Raw genomic sequence first — 21,725 nt, 5'->3', positions numbered from 1 at the left:
TGGTGCAAAGAGCTCACCAGTCACTGTGTGGTTTAGCGCACTCAGCTCTCTCCTGAATGTGCTGTGAAAAGCAGGACAGCTAATTGCTGTTGCTTCAGTGCCAGTGAATCAACGTGCTGAGCTAATAGCGACAGATAGAGGGCAGACAGATTCCTGCTAGCAGCTTAGAGTAAGTCGCTCGTGATAACTAAAGCAGTTGGCATACCTCAGAACGGAGAGAAAGATAATATGCCTTCTGGGTTAATATGTTGAGGGTATTCTTTTTTACGGTTCTAGCAAATTTGTTTTGGACAATACGAGACTGGATATTAATGCCTCACAGAAACAGGAAGTGCAATGTGTGAACGAATCTTCTTGGATCTAGATTCTGAGCACTGGTTATTTTGAAAGGAATGTGCAGAAGGCAGCCTTGGCAAGAAAACTTGCTGCATAATCTTACACGGTCTAAAGATGAAACTTTAAATCAGCAAGTAAGTTCTTTTTTTCTTCATTCCTTTTCTTTATCTTTCAAATTTAAGACAGCAATTAATTCAAAGAAAGTTAGGACAACTTCCTTTCAGTACAATGGGTCTCTGTCATGGTATCATTTTCTGTCAAGTTTTTTTTTTCCTTTCAAAGAATAGAATAGTAATGATGTAGAAGTCATTATCTCTTAGAAGAAGTAACTCTGTTTTGTTATGCTTTCTGACCAGTGATATGAGGTATTATAATTTTGTTGAGGTATTCAGTATTTGTAAAGACACATGCTTTGATTGTGACTGTGTGGTTTGCCATTAAAATGATAAACTTCACTTTGGTATTCTTTCCCTCTCTAACAAAATACAGATAAGGCAATATTAATATGCTTTGTTAGTTTTTGGTGTAAAAATATGCATGAACTTTATTCTGGTTTTTAGGAGGTAGATGCTGGAGGTAACAGCATGTAAATTAAAGTGGCTAACTATGGATTGTGATGAATAGTATATACCAGTTTGTGTTTTGTAATAATATTAAGTGTTCTGGTATTTTCCCTATGAATGGCTTAATGTATAAGGATGTAGTTTTTTTATACATATATATTTTACAGCATTATCTCTTTAAAATGTAAATCCAGGTGAACGTTATTATATAATACAAAGTTGATACTAGTTAGAGCGAACAGTTTTCTCACATTCTGGTAAGTTCTCTAACTCTGAAAACATCTCTGGTAGCTATAAGGAGAACGATTGCTGAGTAACAAGTTTTAGGTTTAATCACCTGGTACAAAAATGTTTATCGTATGTGTAGAGGGTTATCAATTTGATGGAGTTTTAGTGTGTAAATAAAGAGCCATTGCTAAACAGAATGCAATGGCCTCATGTAAGATTAACTCCAAGTCGATACTCATTTGCTTTCACAAATAAAGCTAATTGTGAAATGCTGTAACCAAATACTTAAGAGGTAGAGGAATTGACTTTCTTAACATCAAAGAAACAATTTGCACAAGGCATGTTTTAGATATAACATGATTTCCATTAGTTTTTCACAGAAAGTTTTGATAGTCTTGTATATTCTTATGTGGGCCTTTTGCTCTGAAGACTACTTTGTAGAGTGGTTTCTTCCGCCTTCTTTAGTTGTGGTAAAGAGAATCAGTGAATTTATCTGTACAAGTGAATCTTCGAATTTCAGCAACTTGACCTTCTCTCACTGTAGACCTGTTTTTCTATGATAAAAGGCCCTCCCGTTGATCGTCGATTTGCTCGAGCGGGCCCAGTAACGTCTCCATTGGAGACTTTGTTGTTACTGTGTCTGGCATATCGAATACGCTCGGTAGCTTGCCGGGCTCTCCGAGAGGGGCGGAGGAATCGAACTCGGGTCGGCCATGTTGGCCGCTTGTAAGGCGAACGCCCTACCCGCTGTGCTATCGCGTTCGCCTTACAAGCGGCCAACATGGCCGACCCGAGTTCGATTCCTCCGCCCCTCTCGGAGCCCGGCAAGCTACCGAGCGTATTCGATATGCCAGACACAGTAACAACAAAGTCTCCAATGGAGACGTTACTGGGCCCGCTCGAGCAAATCGACCATCAACGGGAGGGCCTTTACCTTTACCTTTTCTATGATATAAACATGAAATTGAGTGTGCTTGCAACTGCACCCCCATGGGGCCAAGCTCATCTTTCAGCTGTTGCAATGATATGCTGAAGAGGGTTGTGAATCTTCACCACTTTGCCAGAAAAATGACCCTAAACTTAACCATTAAAGGCTCAAAACTACTCAGAGGATTTACTAGCTTGCTTTGAGGGGATTATGTGACATATTTTTGGGAAAAGTTTTCCATACACAATTGATAAAAAGATTTAAATAAAGCCTTTTATTTCTAAGCAATTAAAAAATTCTAATCTATTACAATATTTATTAAATTTAGTGAGTATCAAAACTATAAAGGTGATGGAAACAATGATCTGAAAAAAAACTGATTTCAAGTCAAATTTCTATAGTAAACTGTTTTAAATCCTTTCATATTAAATTTTGTGTATTTTTAATTTCTTTCAAATTTAATGGAATATAAATTGAAACTTTGTGTAAAAAGTTCCAAGTATTTTTATATGAGATTTTCACGATAAATGAAAAAGGAAATTATTATTTTACTTATCAAAGGATATCTGTTTTTCTTAGATCACAAGATATGTGTCAAACAAATGAGTGTTGACTAATTAATGATTCTTTTTTTATAATTATTTGATCACGGGGCTCTTACTTCCTGAGTAAGTAATACACCTATATACTAACAGTAATAGTAAAATAAATGCAAAAGCCCTAAAAGCTAAATGTGATTGTCTTAAGAGTAGTTAGTTTTTACATATGGAAGAATAATTTAAAATAGTAGAAATTTTTGTTTTATATGAAATAATATAAATTGTGTCCAATATCATCTATTACCTCAACTTTATTTCTAGTACTGAAGACGCTTGTATATACTTAGATTGTATTGTAGTCTTAACATTGGGGAGAAACATGGGGGCTGTTCTTGTTTGATTTTAGTGTTTTATTTCTTTTTCTATTTTTTTAAATGTGAAGTTTTAAATTTTATTCAATCCAAAATTTATTCAACTTTAAATAAATTAATATTGGAAAAAATAAGAATTTCACCAAGACTATATTGCTTTTAAATGTAGTCAGCATGACTTATCATTTAAAAGTTTAATTTTGGGGTGGACTCAATACAAGGAGTAGATTTTGATCACAGTCATATTTTTTTATTACCAACTTTCAAAAAACCTTTTTGTTATTACTATTGGCATTTCAAATGATCTTGAACCATTTTATCATAGTATGAAAAATGATAATATAAACACAATATCTCATAAAAGTGTTGCTTTATGCAGGATTCCAAATTGTCTTAATATTTACAACTAAAATTTTGTTTTGAAATGATATAATTTTTAATAATGTGACTTTTAATTTTTTCCACTTTGTAGTACAATAAATGTATTTTTAAAATACGAATGATATACAGATCTTCATACATTGCTTTCATACTCAACTAACAAAGGGTAAATAGAGGAAATAATGGAAGGAACATTGAGAATTAAGTAGTATTCAAAAGTCAATTTTGAGTGAGATGAAAAAACTGTTGCGTGTAACTTAACGCAAAACTATGTTCTTTGTAGAGTACCTGTGCAACTTACAAAGGTTCGAAGAATTAGAAACTGAATTGATAGTAACTTTCATTTAAATTGAATATTGGTGCCACATAGATTGACCAGAAAATATACACAGAAATTCCAAATACATTCATTAGTTCATTGGATATCTAAACGGGCAAAGTAAAGAGGTTTTTTGAATCATTCAATATTATGACCTTGAGGTAAAATCCTTTCCTATGAATGTTACAGTAAAGCCTAGAGTTTGAGGATTATGAAAATCAATTTGACCTATAGTATCATATACTACATTCACTAGTGAGCAAAGTAGACACACAATTTTTGATTCACATAAGGCACATTAAGATCTTTAGTGCTGGCACTAAAATAACAATTACATCTCCAATACACCTCAGCATATTGCCTAAACATTTTGTCTTAGTGCCCACATCTAAATAACTTCAGCATATCAGAGTTTCTATAAGGATCAGTCAAAATCATGAAAAAGAATTCTGCATACTTTCAAGATGATCATGTGTGTACCGAGAATAATAATACCAAAAACATTTTCATTCTACTGATTAAATATTTTGAGGACTCTAGCGACAAATTCCCTTTTATCCCCTAAGTGGTACAAGGGTGCTGCTCAACCTTAAATACAGACAACCACCATCAACTTTACAAATGTAAAAAGTGAAAGCAGGTATCATTTCAAAAAACAAACAAAAACATTTTCCTTTTCATGCAGGTAAATGGAAAAAGTCGACGTTATGCACTATATTCTTTGATGGATAAGTTATTGACAGTAGGTGTGACTTTCTTTATGGCTTTTCCAGTGTAAGCATTCTCAGGCCCTAGCAGATGTGTAGCTCCTATTACTTTGAAAAGTCATTCATCCTAATGCCCAGTGAAAGGGCGGGTTTCAGACCACATTAAGCCCTGTTTCCTGAATGGGAAGGACGGCGGTGTGTGAGATGAAGTGCATCATTCAAAAGGGAGCCAAGCTCATGAATGCTCTCCCTGTTGTTTCACAGAGGTGTCAGAATGAGCCTTTTCTGATTCTGCATCACTGAATCCTTATGGAAATGCAAATTGTTTATCCAAGGACAGTGACTTTCCTTTTTGCTTTATCATTTAGGGTGCTGATTTTTTTTTGACTTTGCAGCACACCACTGGAATCTAGAGAAGGTTCATTAGAACTGGATGAGAAATTGCTTTTTCTTTAGAAATTTAAGTCACTGAGAAAGAGAGATACAGAGAAGTCACACAGAGATACAGAGATAAAACAATGACGGGAGATGTGGAACAGTCACGTGAAGAATAAAGCAGAAGACCCAAGAGAGATAAGTGAAGTTAGAAAGGAAGTGAAAAAGGAGCAAGACAAGGACTATGGAGAGATTAAGAGGAGAAAGAACCAGAGTATGAGAGAGAGAGAAAGATATGAAGCCTAGTCTTCCAGGCAGGAAGGAGAGGAGAGTTTGCTCTCTTCACTCAGCCTTGGGTTTTATGTCTAAAGCATGCACAAAGATGTAAGCTCCATATGTAAAACACCCAAGCACAGACCTGCAGACAAAACTTTTCTCAGTAAATGGAGACGGATATTTATCAGAATCAGCATTACCATTTAGGTAGGAATCCAAAGGAAGAACCGTAAAAATGTTTCTCATTCCCGAATGAAGTCTATATTCTAGATGCGGTACTAGGAGCTTTGGAATAAAAACTTTTGAGATGGTTGGGGTTTCCGCCAAACCCAACACAGCTCAGTACTCAGAGATTGCTACTGGTGCTGCTCAGGGACCCTGCAAATACCAGGGATTGTACCCAGGCTTGCATGTAAAGCATGGATACTATCTTCCTCTGAGCTATCTGTCTCCCTGGACCCTAGAGCCAACATCTCGAGGAACACAGTGTTCTGTGTGGAACATAGTGTATAGGATATCTAAGCCTCAGTTTCTTCATGTAAAGCTAAGATTTATTTTTAACCTCATGCTTTTGCTCTAGGAATTAAATAAAAGAGCATATATCTTTTGGGGCTTTGCACAGTCTATTTTATAAGTGCCATTAACAAGTTCGCTACTCAGAATTTATTAAGTAATCAATAAATATTTACTCAGTTAAAGGATATTTGCTCTGAATATTAGTTTCAGCAGAATAAGGCAAAGCTGAAATCTTTTGTGTACTAATACAAAATATTGCATAGAAATAGTTTCCTCCTGCCTGCTGGGCATAAAAATGGTGGTATTGATTTGAAAAATTGCTGTAGCACAAGTCTCCCTGATGCCCATCCTATTTTTCTAAGGACAACTTAAACTAACATTTGCTGCCATGAACATGTGTTTATTGCATTGGAGACTTTCAGTATATTTATTAATTTAAACAAAATTTTTTTTGCTTAATTTTCTTAGTACCGTTGTTGTTTTAAGAATAGAGGTAGGAACAATTTAAAGAAAGTGAATATTTGTAGTACAGAGTCATGATGGGACAGAAACAAGTATAAACTACACAAAAGAGTAAAATGGAGAAATTGGAGGATTTTGTAAAATGAAGTTAACTTTTACATTACAAAATTACAATAAAATAAGTGAAAAGGGACAATAAAAACATTTATCATTTATGAGTGAAAATATATATCCTAAATGCAATGACTTTATTCCTAGTTATATATGAGGGGATACATGTGAAAAACAATCATCATGTCAGAAAATAATTGAAGTAGCTCAACTTTTAATTTTACCATTTCTTTTACATAACTTTAATTATTTGAAAAGTATGAGTTTCCCTGCCTCACTATCTCTCTCACGTATTTGGTGGTAAAAAGTCCAAATATATATGCAAGAGTTTAATGTGAGTTTGTTCTATGTTTTTGTTTTGATATAGTATTGAATATGTTTAATAAGTAGTGCAAAGTGTGAATATTGAGCACCTGCTATGATCCAGAAACTACTTGTGGTATTTTGACATAGGTCATCTATTTAACCTGTGCAAGATTATGATGGATTGTATAACAAGTTATGAATATCTCTATAGGGGTCTCTTCCTCCAAGATGAGCTTACAACATGTTAAACAACCTTACTTTCTATATGACACTTGGAGGATGAAATGCAATGTTCTGATTTAGAACACCAGCTGTTGTTACACTGTTGTGCTAATACTTTGCCAAAAGTGATAGGAAAAAATTTAGGTATATTTATAAGGGTTACTGGGAAAAATCACTAAAGGTGTACTGGAGTTATAAAAAAATGCATTATGGAGATTATTTCTTTGTTATTCATAATCAAAGCTCAGAATCGACTAACTTTAATAATCTTCAGAAATAGCATTTTATTTGCTATAATTTCAAGGAATCAAAGTAAGACTATATCAAAGCAGGATAAAATGGTGGCTCAGATTAAGATTGTGGTAGTGCAGAGGATAATTTATTCTGGATATATTTAAATATAGAATATGTATATAGAATATATATAGAATATATTTAAATATTTGAGTATGAGATATGGAAAAAAAAGACCTGAGATGATTTCAATAATTTTAGATTTTCATACTAACATTGAAAAACCCTGAGATTTTTAGAAAGGCATATGAAGATTTTGTTCTTTGAGTACGTTATGTTTGGATTAAATATAATATATACAAATTAGATTACTCTAATTGTGTATTGATCAGGGGAGATATAGGAACTCAGTATCACTGTATCACTGTCATCCTGTTGTTCGTCGATTTACTTGAGTGGGCACCAGTAACGTGTCTATTACTCCCACCCCTCAGATTTTAGCAGCCTCCGCCTCTTACTCATCTTTTACCAATGACTGGAGGCTCTTTCAGGGTCAGGGGAATGAGACTGTTGTCATTACTGTTTTTGGCATATAGAACACAGGATTGGGAGCTTGCCAGGCTCTGCCCATGCGGGTGGGATACTCTCAGTAGCTAGCAGGGTTCTCTGATAAATAAATAAATATATATATATATATAATCATATATATATTTTATTTTTTGTTGTTGCCTACTGTCCGAACCCTGTCAAATGTGATGCAGAAATTATGGAAAATGCCTAGAAACTGTCTTATGATGTGTCGCGTGGCTGCAAAGCGCCACGTGGTCCAGAAAGTGTCCTGGAGTGTGGCAGCAGTTGGGTAGTGGGTGTTGGCTGCCTGAGCTGGGTCTTTTGGGGCAGGAAGGGCTCTCACCCGTCCCACTCTGGGGCACCCCAAGTGAAAACAGCCTGGCGCAGAGTCCAGTAGCATGGTGGCATGGTGGCATGGGAGCCTCATTGTATGCTCCCTTCCAGGAGAAATACCCCCGAGGAACTCTGTATAAATTTAAATAAAGTAAAGCTATTCCGTAATTATCAAAAACCAAAAAAGAGAGTTCATATATTGAAGGCTGCAGATGGTTCCATGAAGACAAGAATTAGTCTCAACAAATGGAGGTCAGTAGTAATCACCTCAGACAGTTTATGTAATATATTCTTGACTAAGTTATAATTGACCTAGAAATATTGTGGTCACTCTTTTTGCTACTAGCTTTGTACCTCTTTAGCATTTTTCACTATCACGTACATCTTATCTCTTCTTTCACATGCATGCTTCTCAGTTTATTCCCTGTTCTTTGTGAAAATAGCAGTTATCTCTATAAGTTTAAGACATTTTATCTGATTCCCTCTATAATATTTACTTTCTTCTTCATACTTTTTTCAAATTTCCAAGTTTTCCTCAGAGAGTAATTGATTATTTGTGACTCTTTATGTACATTAAGTAATTTATTATTTAGGATATACAGGAAATAAAACAAACATATCTTCATGCATAATTGCTCAACATTTATATTTTATTCAAGTGTAACTTCAGATAGTTTTCATGTTGACAGAATGTTGGGAGTTAGTAGTTTGTTCTTCAACATATGGCTTCAAAATGTTCACTGAAATTTTGTTACCTAGAAAATTTGTAATCAAAACTGTAATCAACCTGGTTCATGTAATACCTCTCACTTTGCTCTGTCTACAGTCAAGAGTATGAGTGTTTTCATTCCAGTGTATGCAAAAGTATTCAATTTTGCTTCGTATCCAGACAAAATATAGGCATATTTGCTTTTATGTTTTTCTTTAAAAAAATCACAAACAGGTCTCTTTGACAGTCTTGTGTGTGTGAACAAGGTTAGTCTTTCAGTAGGTTCTATGTTATCTGTTGAACAAAGAGATCATTTCTATTGATGGTCTCAAAAAATGTCTTCGGTAAACATGTGTGTAAAAGAAGATTTAAAGGAAGATTTCTCAAAAATTAAAATAGATTTTGGGAATTTAATTAGTATCCCTGTTTAAAATCTTATACCACTATCTTCTACTTTACTTCATTGCCTTGTTCTTCCATTTTATTGCATATTTTGCATTCAGTTGGATGGTGAAAACCACCACATCTCCCCGCTTTACCATCTGCATTGTAATTTTCTCTAATCAGCTAATTACATTCTGATATTTTATTTTCAAACTATCATAAATATTTGAAATCACACATTTCTTGCCATTTATTTGTTCTTATGGTTTAACATATCTCTTAATTTCTATAATAAGCTGAGTGTATAAGAGAAAACAAAAAATGGTTGATTAATTTTCATTACATCTTAATATCACACAATCTCATTTCAATATTAAGTTATGACATTTATTTTTGGAATATGTTTATTTTATAAAAAGCTACATTTAATCTTCAATGCAAATCTAAATGTTAAGTTTTTATTAAACATTTTTTTCTGATGATAAAAACTCATTTATTTTCAGCAACATCATAATTATAGTCATTGCTTACTTAGAAAACTTTTGTTTAGTACCTACTAAGTGCATGCTAATTTCTCGAAGGAAATGTATGCTGATACTAATTCCTCTTAACTTTATAGCTTAAAACACAAAATGTATCTGGTTTACCACCATGCTTATTTCTACTTTTTGCTTTAGTGTAATTAAACGTTGAAAATACATGTTCTTGAATAAAGCAGAAAGAAGAAATAATCCATTGTGCAGCTCATCAGGAAATTCTCTCTCCTACAGCTTCCCTGCAAGTTACAGGCTAGAAATGTAAGGAACAAAATAGAAACAAGACTTTCATAAAGACTGCAGGGTTCAGATAAAAAAATGTGTCTTAAAGTATGTTTTGGTCACACCTAAGAGATCCTTATAAATATTTAAATGGTGTATTTGCCAAATCAGTTTTGTTGTGTTTGAAGATACTACTACTGTCTGACGATACCTACTTGTTTAGTTCATTCTGTAGATCAAAGTTAGCCACATTTCCTGAGTCAGTCAGTATTGTCTATTATCCCACGAAGCTTCATTTATTTTTAGATCTGGAGAAAGCTATTATTTCTCCTAAGAGGTATTTTTAAATGACATGAGTCATTTGCGTGAGTATTTACTTCTATAAATAATTCCTCTCATAAATTCAACTTCAAATTCAATGACCCCTTTGTGAATTATTAAAGCAATGTCACTGCTTCCATTACAGGCTGTGTTCCACTGCTTACCTGAGACGCCTATCCCACTATTACAAGTGACCTCCACCCTGTTGAAATCAATGGAAGGTTTGAAACCTTTCATTATTCTTGACCAAATGCATTATTTAGTAATTGCTGACTAGTCAGTTTTTTATTGAGGAGACATGATTAACAGTGTTGCTAGTATTTATGTTTTAGACTTGCAGCGTACCAACAGAGTCACTGACCCTGATCTTTTGTCCTGACATCCTCTCTCTTCTCTTTCTGGCAAAACTTTTCTTGGTTTAGTGTAACTGTTTTTAAAGCAGTTTCTCAAGATGCATTTCAGATTCACTTTCATCTGTTCTGCCTCCATGTATGTCTTACATATTAATGTACTCAGATATGTTTTTTCTTTTCTTTTTATGCATATCTGACTTATACCATATACTCTTAAAATATCAACTGATTTCAATATGCAAGTAACAGTGACAGATAAAAATATATATTAAGAATATGTTGCATTTTTTCTGGAACACATAGCTATGTAGTCAACTGCTTCTATCTGGGGATGTTATGTATACTATAAATTTATTATTCATAAACAAAGATCCTAATTTCTTATCCACCCCTGTTTCCCAATGTTTCTTCCCCTGCAAATTCTTATTCCACTGGCATGACAAGCTATGATGATGTGTACCAGTTTATGTCTTCTATATCATACTTTAGATGATGTCTCATTTATGCTCATTTTATTTACTAAGTACCATCTGTTTTTTAGAACTCTAAACTTATTGAATGGCCTTATTTATTTATTTATATATTTACTTTTAATGGAATAACAATGAGATATATAGTTAAAAGCTGCTCATAATCAGGTTTTAGTCATATGGTCTTCCAACACCAATCCCTCTACCAGTATATAGTTTCTACCACCAATTTCCCTAAGTTTTCCTTCCATCACCCCATTTCCCTCTGCTTCCAGCCTTCCAGCCTGCGTCTCTGACAGGCACTTCTCTCTCTCTCTCTCTCTCTCTCTCTCTCTCTCTCTCTCTCTCTCTCTCCTCTCTCCTTTTGGGCATTGTTGTTTGCAATATAGATACGGAGAGGCCATCGTGTTCGGTCCCTTCACTGTCCCAACTGCCTTCTTCCCCAGCAGTGGAGGCAGGCTTCCAGGCCATGTGGTGCTTCCAGGTGATGTGGTGTTTGACATCAAATCCAGTTAGATACTGTTACTGCACTATTATCCTTGCTCTGAATTGGTGTATCATTTAGAGATCCTTTGACATGTATTTGTCATCAATTTATTTACTTTATAGTTTTTAAATATCTAAACAATTAATAGAATGTTATTAATTTGTAAAAGGGAAAGCAAATAGTTTAAAGGCTGAGACTTTTTGTTCTTGTTTAGATAAGAAAAACTCATAAAAGTGACTCCAATGATGTCACTTAATAGTATACGTATCTATAAACAGTTGACTTTGGAAGTAATTTCTGAGGTTAATTGCAAAGTGAAAAAAAACTAAGTCATTGTTACAAAGGTAAAATACTATCATGTTTAATGTTTCATGTTTAATCTTATTAAACATGCCATTCCATGTTTAATTTTATTCAATTTGCATCAAGAATTATTATCTTTGGGTCCAGAGTGATAACACAATGGTTAAGGTTTGCCTGCCTTTCATACAGTTGAGACTGAAGCAGGTTCAATCCTCAGCAACCAAGAAGGTCCAAGGAGTGTGCAAACTGGACCCTAAACACAGCACCTGCAATAAGCCTTGAGCATTACAAGGCAGGTGTGGCCCCTAAACAAAAGAAATCCAAATCATAAGTATTATCTCAGTAATACATTTATGCTTCAGAAAAAGTAGCCCAAAACTTACATAGCACAAATTATAATTGCATATTTTAATTAAATTTAGGTAATGGTTTATAGTTTTGTTGTATCCTCATAAATTCCAATATCTAACTTTCTAGAATAGAAAGCACCTTTCTCATTAGAAATTGTGTGCCATTCTTATATTTTTCTTATATTTATGTATACCTGACATCTGTATTTCTAGGAGCAATGACTGGTATAAATTATTACTAATTTGTCTGTGTTTTCATGTTGTCTTTTGAAAGACACCTGTGGTATACTTTTTTGTTTCTAGAAGTTCTTGCTTTAATTGGTGGCATATAGTGATACAATGCCATAATCAAGTTCTTGGTGATTATATTTGTCACATGTGATTTATTCAAAAGATATGTCAAAAGATTTAATTCTGAGGTCTCTAAGTAATGAGATTATTTCAAAAAAAAATCCTAGTATTGATAAACTGTTGAGATCATAAAAGTAACATCTCATTTACTTGCCAGTTTTACTTCCTTCATTTTTAAAGCACAGAATGATGACTGAGGTGCCAATGAGATTTTCACTTACAATAACCCAAGAAATAATCATTTTGCATTAACGTAAATAAAGATATAAAAGAATGCTATAAAAATGGCCATTTAATATATTTTTCAATGAAAATATGGATAACTAGATATTCAGAAAACAATTTGACTACATTTTCATTAATTCAAGAAAAATTAAAATGGAAAAATTTTAAAGGAAAGTATCTTTGTATATAAATATATATATACTAATGTGCATATTTATTTCAATTAGAGTTTAATATAAGTTTGGGATTTATAGTCAATGCTTATTAATTTTAGAAATGTATTTTTCTGGTTTTAGTGATTCATTCATCAAATCGACGATTCATTCATGTTTATTAAATATGTTTAAGATCCAGATAATAGAGTGAGTAAGGCACTTTTCTTACTAGGCATGTGACCAGTCTGGGTTCAATCTCCCACAGCACATCTGATCTCCTGAACACTGCCTAGTGTTATCCCTAAGAACAAAGCTAGGAATTAACCCTTAGCACAGCCAATATGCCCCCCCAAAAAAGCAAAAAAAGGTATTTAAAAATGATATAGAAATTATTGGATACATATATTATACATATATTGCTAAAATAATTTTGTGTAACACTTGACCACATAACCTTAGTGACATAAAAATACTAAATTAATTCTCGGTGTCTGAGATACTTGACAATGTGTTGACTAGCTCCACTTTTATCTGAGTTTCAATTGTGTGTTGAGTATTTTTGGCTAATCTCAGCTGAAAATCTTGAGTCTGCTTGATTGTGCATCACATGTTTCTAATTTTCTAGTATATGTAGAGGTAGTTACTTTATCGATGAAAGGGGACAGATGATTAAGGTAAGCTCAAGTACTCTAATGTGTTGCAGGCTTTTCATCAGTTATGGCATATTACAATAATGAACTCAGACCCAATATGAGAGGATATTGCAAAATTTCAAGTTAAATTGATAGAAGGACACAGGAAATGGTGAAGAAATGAATAATCTGAGCAGTTTTTACTATCATGCCATTTACTTCAAACATTTTTTACAAAAACTATTAGAACTTTTCTTCAGATATTTTACACAATATCTTTTTCAGTAATGGAACATGCAAGTAAGACATATAAATGTTGCTTTACACCTTGGAATCAGGTGTTTAGCATGTACCAAAAACCTTTCTATGAATAGAAAGACCCTAATGACCTTACGGTGTAGAATTTGTGGTACTTCTCTAAAAGAGAGCTATTATAGCATCTGTGGCTACTTAGTAGTATATTAGGAATTAAGGGTAAATTATCATTATAGTTCTTCTCACTAGGCTCACAATGAAGAAATATAAATGGGAGTAGAATTTGAAAATTGATTTTCTTTCCTAATATAATTATTCCCAAAGGAGATGCATAGAGGTAATTTTTAGCCCCAACGCCAGGATGTAAGATTCCTCTGGAGACAGATGTACCCAGTTTTCTTATTTTACTTGAACTTCACAAAGAAAATCTTTGAATAGGATTCTTTATAATTAATTATGTAGATAAATGGGCCTGATGCTAGGTATTGTAAATTTTTCTCGAGGTTTGAATATATTAGGGGAATTAGTGCTCCTTTAAATTTTTTTAAAAAACATTTCTTTAATTTTTAGTCTCATCCAGTCGTGCTCAGGCTTATTCTTGGCCCTGCACTCAGGGATCAGTCCTGGGGGTTTCAGATATCACATAGGTTGCCAGGATTGAACTCATAATTGACATGTGCAAGACAAATGCCCTGTCTGCTGTACTATCTCTCCAGTGCCTCAACAGTTATTTTTCTGAGGGGACAGGTGTTTAGAAAGTAGTTATATTCCAAAGGGAATAAATAAGACATTTTTGCCTTATTCAGAATATTATATATAATATAAAATTGAATTTATTCACATATATTCAGCTTCTAGTTATATAAAACAAAATCAGTTCAATAACTAGTACTATAATATCAATATAGTATAAAATATATGGAAATTAAATATCAACAGAATGTTCTAGTGTATGTTTATATGCTTATCCATATCTACCACACATGAGTAGTTATTATTTTTAAATCAACCTATTTTCTTCTCTTGGTAATGAAATCTCAATTTCCTTTCAGATACTAACCATTATTTATTTTAACGAATGTAATAGATTGATCACATAACCAGTATTATTAGTTTGGTCTTAAAATCTCTATATGACACTGCAGCGAGCCTGTTAAATTCAGAAACATAGTGATTAGTAAATAAAGGGGCTAAACTAGCTAAATGGAAACAATGTACTTCACATTTGGGAAATTTACAGTAACTTTCAGGAAAATGCCACTTTATTCTATTGAAATATATTCATGCTTATGCATGTATTGCTTGCTTGCAAATATCATAGTTAAAAATAGGTGATAGTGTTAAACCTGTTTGTTTTGTTTTGCGACAACACCTGGCAGTACTCAGGGCTTGCTTCCTCTTCTGTGTTCAAGGGTCACTCTTTGGTGTGCTATGGTGACTATATGCAGTCCTGGAGACTAATTCTTGTTGCAGACAAGACAAGGATCTTACTCTCTGTAGATAGTATTACATGATCTGGTTAACTAGATACAGCTAAGGTGAATATTGTTGCTTCATTATTTATACCTTATTATATTTTTATGTTTATATTATTTTTGCTTTATTTGTATAGCCTAGGATGTAAGTTTCAATTTATAAATTTGAAACTAGTTTAATTCTAGAACTCCCGAGAGCGTGTCCTAAAGGATTATTCAGTATGAGTCTGAAAGATAAGCCCTTTGATGTATAAGTGTGAAGTCAATACACTAATACAAACACACACACTCAAATACACACACTTATAGAAGAGTCTTCTTATCCCAAAGAGAAAACTGAATATTTTGCCAGGAAAGTTGACTGCATCTTTCAAGATCAACCAACATATTATGATCAGATGGTGATGTTCTCTCTCATTTTGGGAATGGCGTAGTTAGACTGATAGTCTTACAGGTTTTCTGAGTTTTCAAATTTGAGATTTCAGTAGGAAAATAGTGACCAAGTAAAAGAGGTCAAATTGCTTTGAAGCAAAATTTGATTGGCGTTTTTGCAAGTAATTTTAAATAGAAGAGGAGTGATGCTTAGTGCTTTTAAATTTTATATTGTTTGCCACATATTAATCAAACTATTCATTTTACTTAATGACAGGAAAACGGCATCAATTTGGAGCTTACATTTCTAAATATTTTACAAAGTATACATGGCATTACTAGCCTAATATTAGCTCTGTCTATAGCACTGTCCTCCCGTTACTCATTGAATTGCTTGAGCGGGCCCAGTAACGTCTCCATTGTGAGACTTGTTGTTACTGTGTTTGGCATATTAAATATGTCACTGGCAGCTTGCCAGGCTTTGCCGTGCAGGCGAGATACTCTTAGTAGCTTGCTGAGCTCGCCAACAGGGGCGGAGAAATCAAACCCGGGTCGGCCTGGTTGGCCACATGCAAGGCAAATGCCCTACCCACTGTGCTATTGCTCCAGCCCAGCCTAATGTTAAGAAAGTAAAATAAAATGAGGATAAACTGCTAAGCAGAATTGAAACTCATGTACATATGGCTATTCGTCTGTAATTTTCCATAAACCATACTACCAGACCACACATTTGTTTTTTATATTAAAAATGACCTTTTCATTGATTGTATCATTATGATTCTTGAATAGGTATCGTAAAAATGGTTAGTTGATTATGGTTTATTGATTCATTTCACAATCTCACTGATTACAGACTCCCTTTTATTTTATGTATTTAAAAAAATCCTTTCTCTGAAATAGTCAAACTTACTTGAATTATTTGTAAATGTGTTTTCCTTGTACTGTGACAAATCTAAATGATTTGAAGTTGCACAGTATGTGTCTGTATGGTTTTCTCTGTCTAAATGTAAACACACAATACCAGCTGTTGAGGTAATTGAAAGTAGAAATCTTGGTGTTTGAAACATTTATTCATATTGGCGTTATTTCAAAGCACAATCTTATTTTCAGAAGAAAGGAAGTGTTTAGAGGAAACAGATGGTAAGGATTTTTAGTAAGCTACCCTCATTAAATCTGGTAAAAATATAAAGTTTGAGAACTATGATAAATAATGATTCAAATAAATTTCTTTTATAAAAATGATTAGTTTTGTCTTTAATATTTGTTAAAATGGGCTCATTATAAAACATATTGGGAAATGCTACTGTAATTGTTCTATAGTTAATTTATTTTAATAATTGTATTGGTTGTAAAACAAAACACTAACTTAATATAATTAGAAACAAGATCACTTTCTGTAAATATTTTTATAGTAAGTATACAATCTCAAAGTTATTAAAATATTTAAAGTGTACACTATATTCAGAGCAATGTGGTATATCGTTTTATAGTTGGCAATGATCTGCATGGATGTGTTCATTTCTGTGAGTGATCAGCATGTCATGGAAACTATGTTTAACTTTTCTCATGGTGCCCAGATCCCAAAGATTTAATGTTGTAAACTATTGATTGTGTTTATTTTAAAGAAAGCTTATCTAGAAGAGCACAAATAAAATATTTTTATTTACTTTCAATATTGGTGCTGTCATTTTTCTTTACCATAGGTAATACATGTCAAGTTTTTCTCATATATTTCTATATTTGAAACAATATGGCAATGCTTTTATTCTAAAGAGATTTCTGTATTGCTGAAGCATTTTAGTTATCTGTTCTGCCTTTGATCTTCACTGACAATCTGTGTCTTTCAGAGATGCTGTGATTAATGAAACACTAAATGTCTCCAAAAATTGAAGGATCTCAGTTAAAATTAATTCAAATAATTTTTTCTAATTTTCTTCAAATACCTTATTATATAACATATATGTAATACTATGCATTTTTAGAATAAATGATATATTGATTTGATGCATTTATATATTAGAACATTATCATAATCATAGTTAGCTAATACTTTATCTCATCACATAATTACCAGTTTTTCTAGGTTACGTCAAGAATACTTAAAATATATATTCTTAGAAATTTTCACATATATAATACAATGTTGGGGTTGGAGCGATAGCACAGCGGTAGGGCATTCAACTTGTAGCCGGTTGACCCGGGTTCCATTCCTCCACCCCTCTCAGAGAGCCGAGCAAGCTACCGAGAGTATCCCACTCACACAGCAAAGCCTGGCAAGCTACCTGTGATGTATTCAATATGCCAAACACAGTAACAACAAGTCTCAAAATGGAGATGTTACTAGTGCCCGCTCAAGCAAATCGATGAACAATGGGAGGACAGTGCTACAGTGCAGCACACTATACATTATATATAAAACTTTAAAATCCTATAATTCTTTCACCAATATCTTTTCATATCTTCTATCCACTTTCCCCACTAGTAATCACTGCTCTACTTTCCATTCCCCTGAATTTTCTTCTATAGTTTCTATAGATAAGTTAGAAACACACATATTCACATACACATCTATCTATCTATCTATATATATACACACATTACATATATATATAAAATCAATGTTCAGTAGACAACAGAATCTGAATGGAATCTTACTTTTGCCATTGGCAATTAAGTGATTCCTTCCTTGTCTTAATTGCCATTGGCAATTAAGTGATTCCTTGTCTCAGAATGCCTTGGCCAAATTTCTCTAGATTCTATCCATGAATGATGCACATACTTAAATTTTTACACATCACTTTTCTTTTCTTTCTCTCTCTCTTTTCTTTTTCCTCCCTCCTTCCCTCCCTCCCTTCCTTCTTCTTCTTCTTCTTCTTCTTCTTCCTTCCTTCCTTCCTTCCTTCCTTCCTTCCTTCCTTCCTTCCTTCCTTCCCTCCCTTTTTTCCTCTTTCCTCTCTATCTTTATTCCCCTCTTCCCCTCCCCCCAACTATACTGTTCTAGACTAACTCCATATTTTCAGCAGCATAGAGTGCAGTAAAAAGTATATCTGTGGCCAGAGTGATAATACAGAGGGTATGCTGATTACCTTGCACAAGGCCAACCCATGTTAAATCCCCAGCACCCCATGTGGTCCCCTGGTTCTGGTCTCCTGTGTTTACCATGTGTGATCCCTGAGCACAAAGACAGAGTGGTCCAAAATCTATACATTTACACAGAACTATAATCTCATGGTATTAGCTGACATGCTCCAAAAAACTCAAGGGTCCTTCATTTCCATTATGCTATAAATTTCCCGTTATTTTTCAGTTGGAACCATAAATTATCAATATTTAAATATGTTTATGCTTTTAATTTATTCTATAAATAATTACACAAAATAGAGACTATTTTTAGATATTATTTTTAAATAGAGATTAAACTCTTTTGAAGTTCATACTGAACTGAGCAATAACAGTAAAAGAGAATTTTGAAATTACAAAGAAAAAGTATAATTAGATTTTATGGAGGGCAAAAATGAAACAACTTGAAGATTCTATAAGGTCCCTACTCACTTCACTGTGTCTGCTTAAAAGAGAGAACTCCTTGATTCTAGAAACTCTCTCTAATCCAGATAAGTCACTCTTGGCTATTATTTCAAGAAGTATTGCTTTTCTAACTCATATTTTCTAACTCATATTCTAACTCATAATATTATAATTTATAATTTATAATGATTTACAACATTGGAAGTTTTAATATGTACAATGCTTGCTGTGGTAAATGTGCTGCGTTTTTAGAGTAGTACTGACATCCTCATAGTCAGTCTTGATATTTATCATAGTCCGTACTTGAATTTCTATTTTTGTAAGAATAATTAAATTCTAGTCTTTTAACAAGCTTGATTTTATATTATTGTTGCCTGTTGACACTGTACTGATCATTAGAACTGTAAAAGGTAAAAAAGGTAAAGGCCCTCCCGTTGATCGTTGATTTGCTCGAGCAGGCCCAGTAACGTCTCCGTTGGAGACTTTGTTGTTACTGTGTCTGGCATACCGAATACCCTCGGTAGCTTGCCGGGCTCTCTGAGAGGGGCGGAGGAATCGAACTCGGGTCGACCATGTTGGCCGCTTGTAAGGCGAACGCCCTACTGCTGTGCTGAACTGTAGGACTTATTTATTGGATGCAAGTTTGTACGTGTGTTTATTTATTTGGACCTCCCAAGCAGTGCTAAGGAAGCCCACCGGCCTCCTCACCAATGATTCCATTGACAGTCATGTCAGCAGTTCAAAGCAAGGGACTGATGATGTGGCACTGCCAGGTCCTATAGTGCCGGGTATCATATGGTCACACAGGTGGGGCTTGATGCTGACAGAGCCTCACTCAGTGACACTGCACTTAATGATGCTGGAGAATCATCTGATATCAGAGATTAAACCTGAGTTGATTTCATAGCACGTGCCTGACCTCTACTATCTCCCAGGGTGTTTGTTAATTTGTTTGTCTGGCTTTGTTGCCATACCTTGCTTGTAAGTGCTTACTCCCGGCTCTACACTCATGGATCACTCCTAGAATGGGTCATATGTTTTGCTAGGGATGAACCAGTTGCAAAAGAAGTGCCTAAACACTGCACTAGCTCTCCCTTCCCATCCTAGATTTATTTTTAACAGTGAATACACCCAATGATGGGTGTCAGTAGGGACACTCCTGCAGGTGCTCTGGAATCCATGCAGTATCAATAAACATCAGGTCTGTAAGCATGTGTTTTGAAACTTCAATTCTCCCCACATCACAATTTGTACCTTAAAACACCTTTGTGTTCCCTTACTCTAAAAACCTTAGTAACAATCATTCTACTCTATTTTGCAGGAGTTTGGCTTTCTTTAGATTCCACACATAAGTCATTTCATATATTTGATAACTTTGTCTAATTCATCTTCCTAGGGATATGTATTCAAAATTAATCCATGTTATCACAAACTTTAAGCATTACTTCTATTGCATGACAAGATAAAAATTCTGCTTAAAGTGTATGTGGTGGAAGTGTATATAAATATATATACCACATTATTTTTCACATGTATTAATTAATGACACATTGGTTAATAATATGTGTCTCCTGTTCACAATAGCCAAAATCTGGAAACAACCTAAGTGCCCTAGAACAGATGACTGGTTAAAGAAACTTTGGTACATCTACACAATGGAATACTATGCAGCTGTCAGGAGATATGAAGTCATTAAATTTGTTTGTAAATGGATAGACATGGAGAGTATCATGTTCAGTGAAATGATTTAGAAAGAGAGGGACAGACATAGAAGGATTGCACTAATTTGTGGAGTATAAAACAACATAACATGAGGCTGACACCTAAGGATTGTAGATACATGGGAAAGATAGATTGCTTCATAGCTGGAAGCCTGACTCATGAGCAAAGGGGAGAAGGAAGCTGAAATAGAGAAGGAATCACAAAGAAAATGATGGCTTGAAAAATCTGTCGGGATGGGAGATGTGTGCTGAAAATAGATAAAGGACCAAAAATGATAACCTCTCAGTGTCTGTATTGAAAACCATAAAGCCCAAAATACAAATATAAGAGAGAGATTATGGGAAATCACACCTGCCATGGAAATAGAGGGAAGGTAGGAAAAGGGGGTTATACCAGGGATATTGGTGGTGGGGAATGTGCAGTGGTGGAGGGATGAGTGTTTGGTCATTGTGTGATTGTAACCCAAACATGAAAGTTTGTAACTATCGCACGGTGATTCAATAAAATTAAAATAAGAATAATAATATGTGTCTCTAGATCTCAGTTAATTTTAGTTGGGACTGCTCACTCATTTTTATCAGTTTAATAATTTCCCCTTAAATTAAACTGTCACTTGATCAAATTGCTTCAATATACTGAAAACTTTTAGAGAAGAAAACTGCAATAGCACCTAAATATCTTTTAAGATGCCGCAAATTGGTCAGGATAATATATATATTCACAATAATGAATCGGTTATTTCTAGGATAACTCTTTTGCCTAATACTTTTTGTCAGCTACTTATCATCATGTTTTTTGAGATATTTCTCTCCTCTACGTTCCCAGTAGTATTATTTGTGTAAAAGATTTATATTTAAGAAGATAGTAACAACATCCGTATGTCTCACATAATTAGATTATATCATTATCCTATTAAACTGCATTTGGATTTAATATTACATTGATTTTATATAGTCCAATTGCTTTAGAGGTTATATTACAAAGGTGGTGCTTGTATTTAAGTAAACCTCAAGGAAAAAGACATTCTTGTTATCCTTTATTAAATGGATTATCTTTAAAGAAGGCAGATATTTAATAAGAAATAAAACTAATATAAGAAGT

The 21,725-nt window shown here is 33.9% G+C and overlaps 1 protein-coding gene across 1 annotated transcript in view; it reads left to right on the top strand.

Annotated features, from left to right (window-relative positions):
• Positions 1 to 386: 386 nt before the first annotated feature.
• The window catches only part of PCDH15 (protocadherin related 15), a 743,595-nt gene continuing 722,256 nt past the window's right edge, over positions 387 to 21,725 (top strand). Inside the window, exon 1 of the mRNA XM_056120664.1 lies at positions 387 to 470. The gene's annotated coding sequence lies outside the window, so the exon portion shown is untranslated. The remainder of the gene's footprint in view (positions 471 to 21,725) is intronic.

The sequence above is a fragment of the Sorex fumeus genome, unplaced genomic scaffold, assembly GCF_029834395.1.
Source record: "Sorex fumeus unplaced genomic scaffold, SorFum_2.1 ptg000043l, whole genome shotgun sequence".
NCBI lineage: Eukaryota > Metazoa > Chordata > Mammalia > Eulipotyphla > Soricidae > Sorex > Sorex fumeus.
The sequence above is the reverse complement of the archived record's forward strand: the minus strand, read 5'-3'. Positions and strand labels throughout refer to the sequence as shown.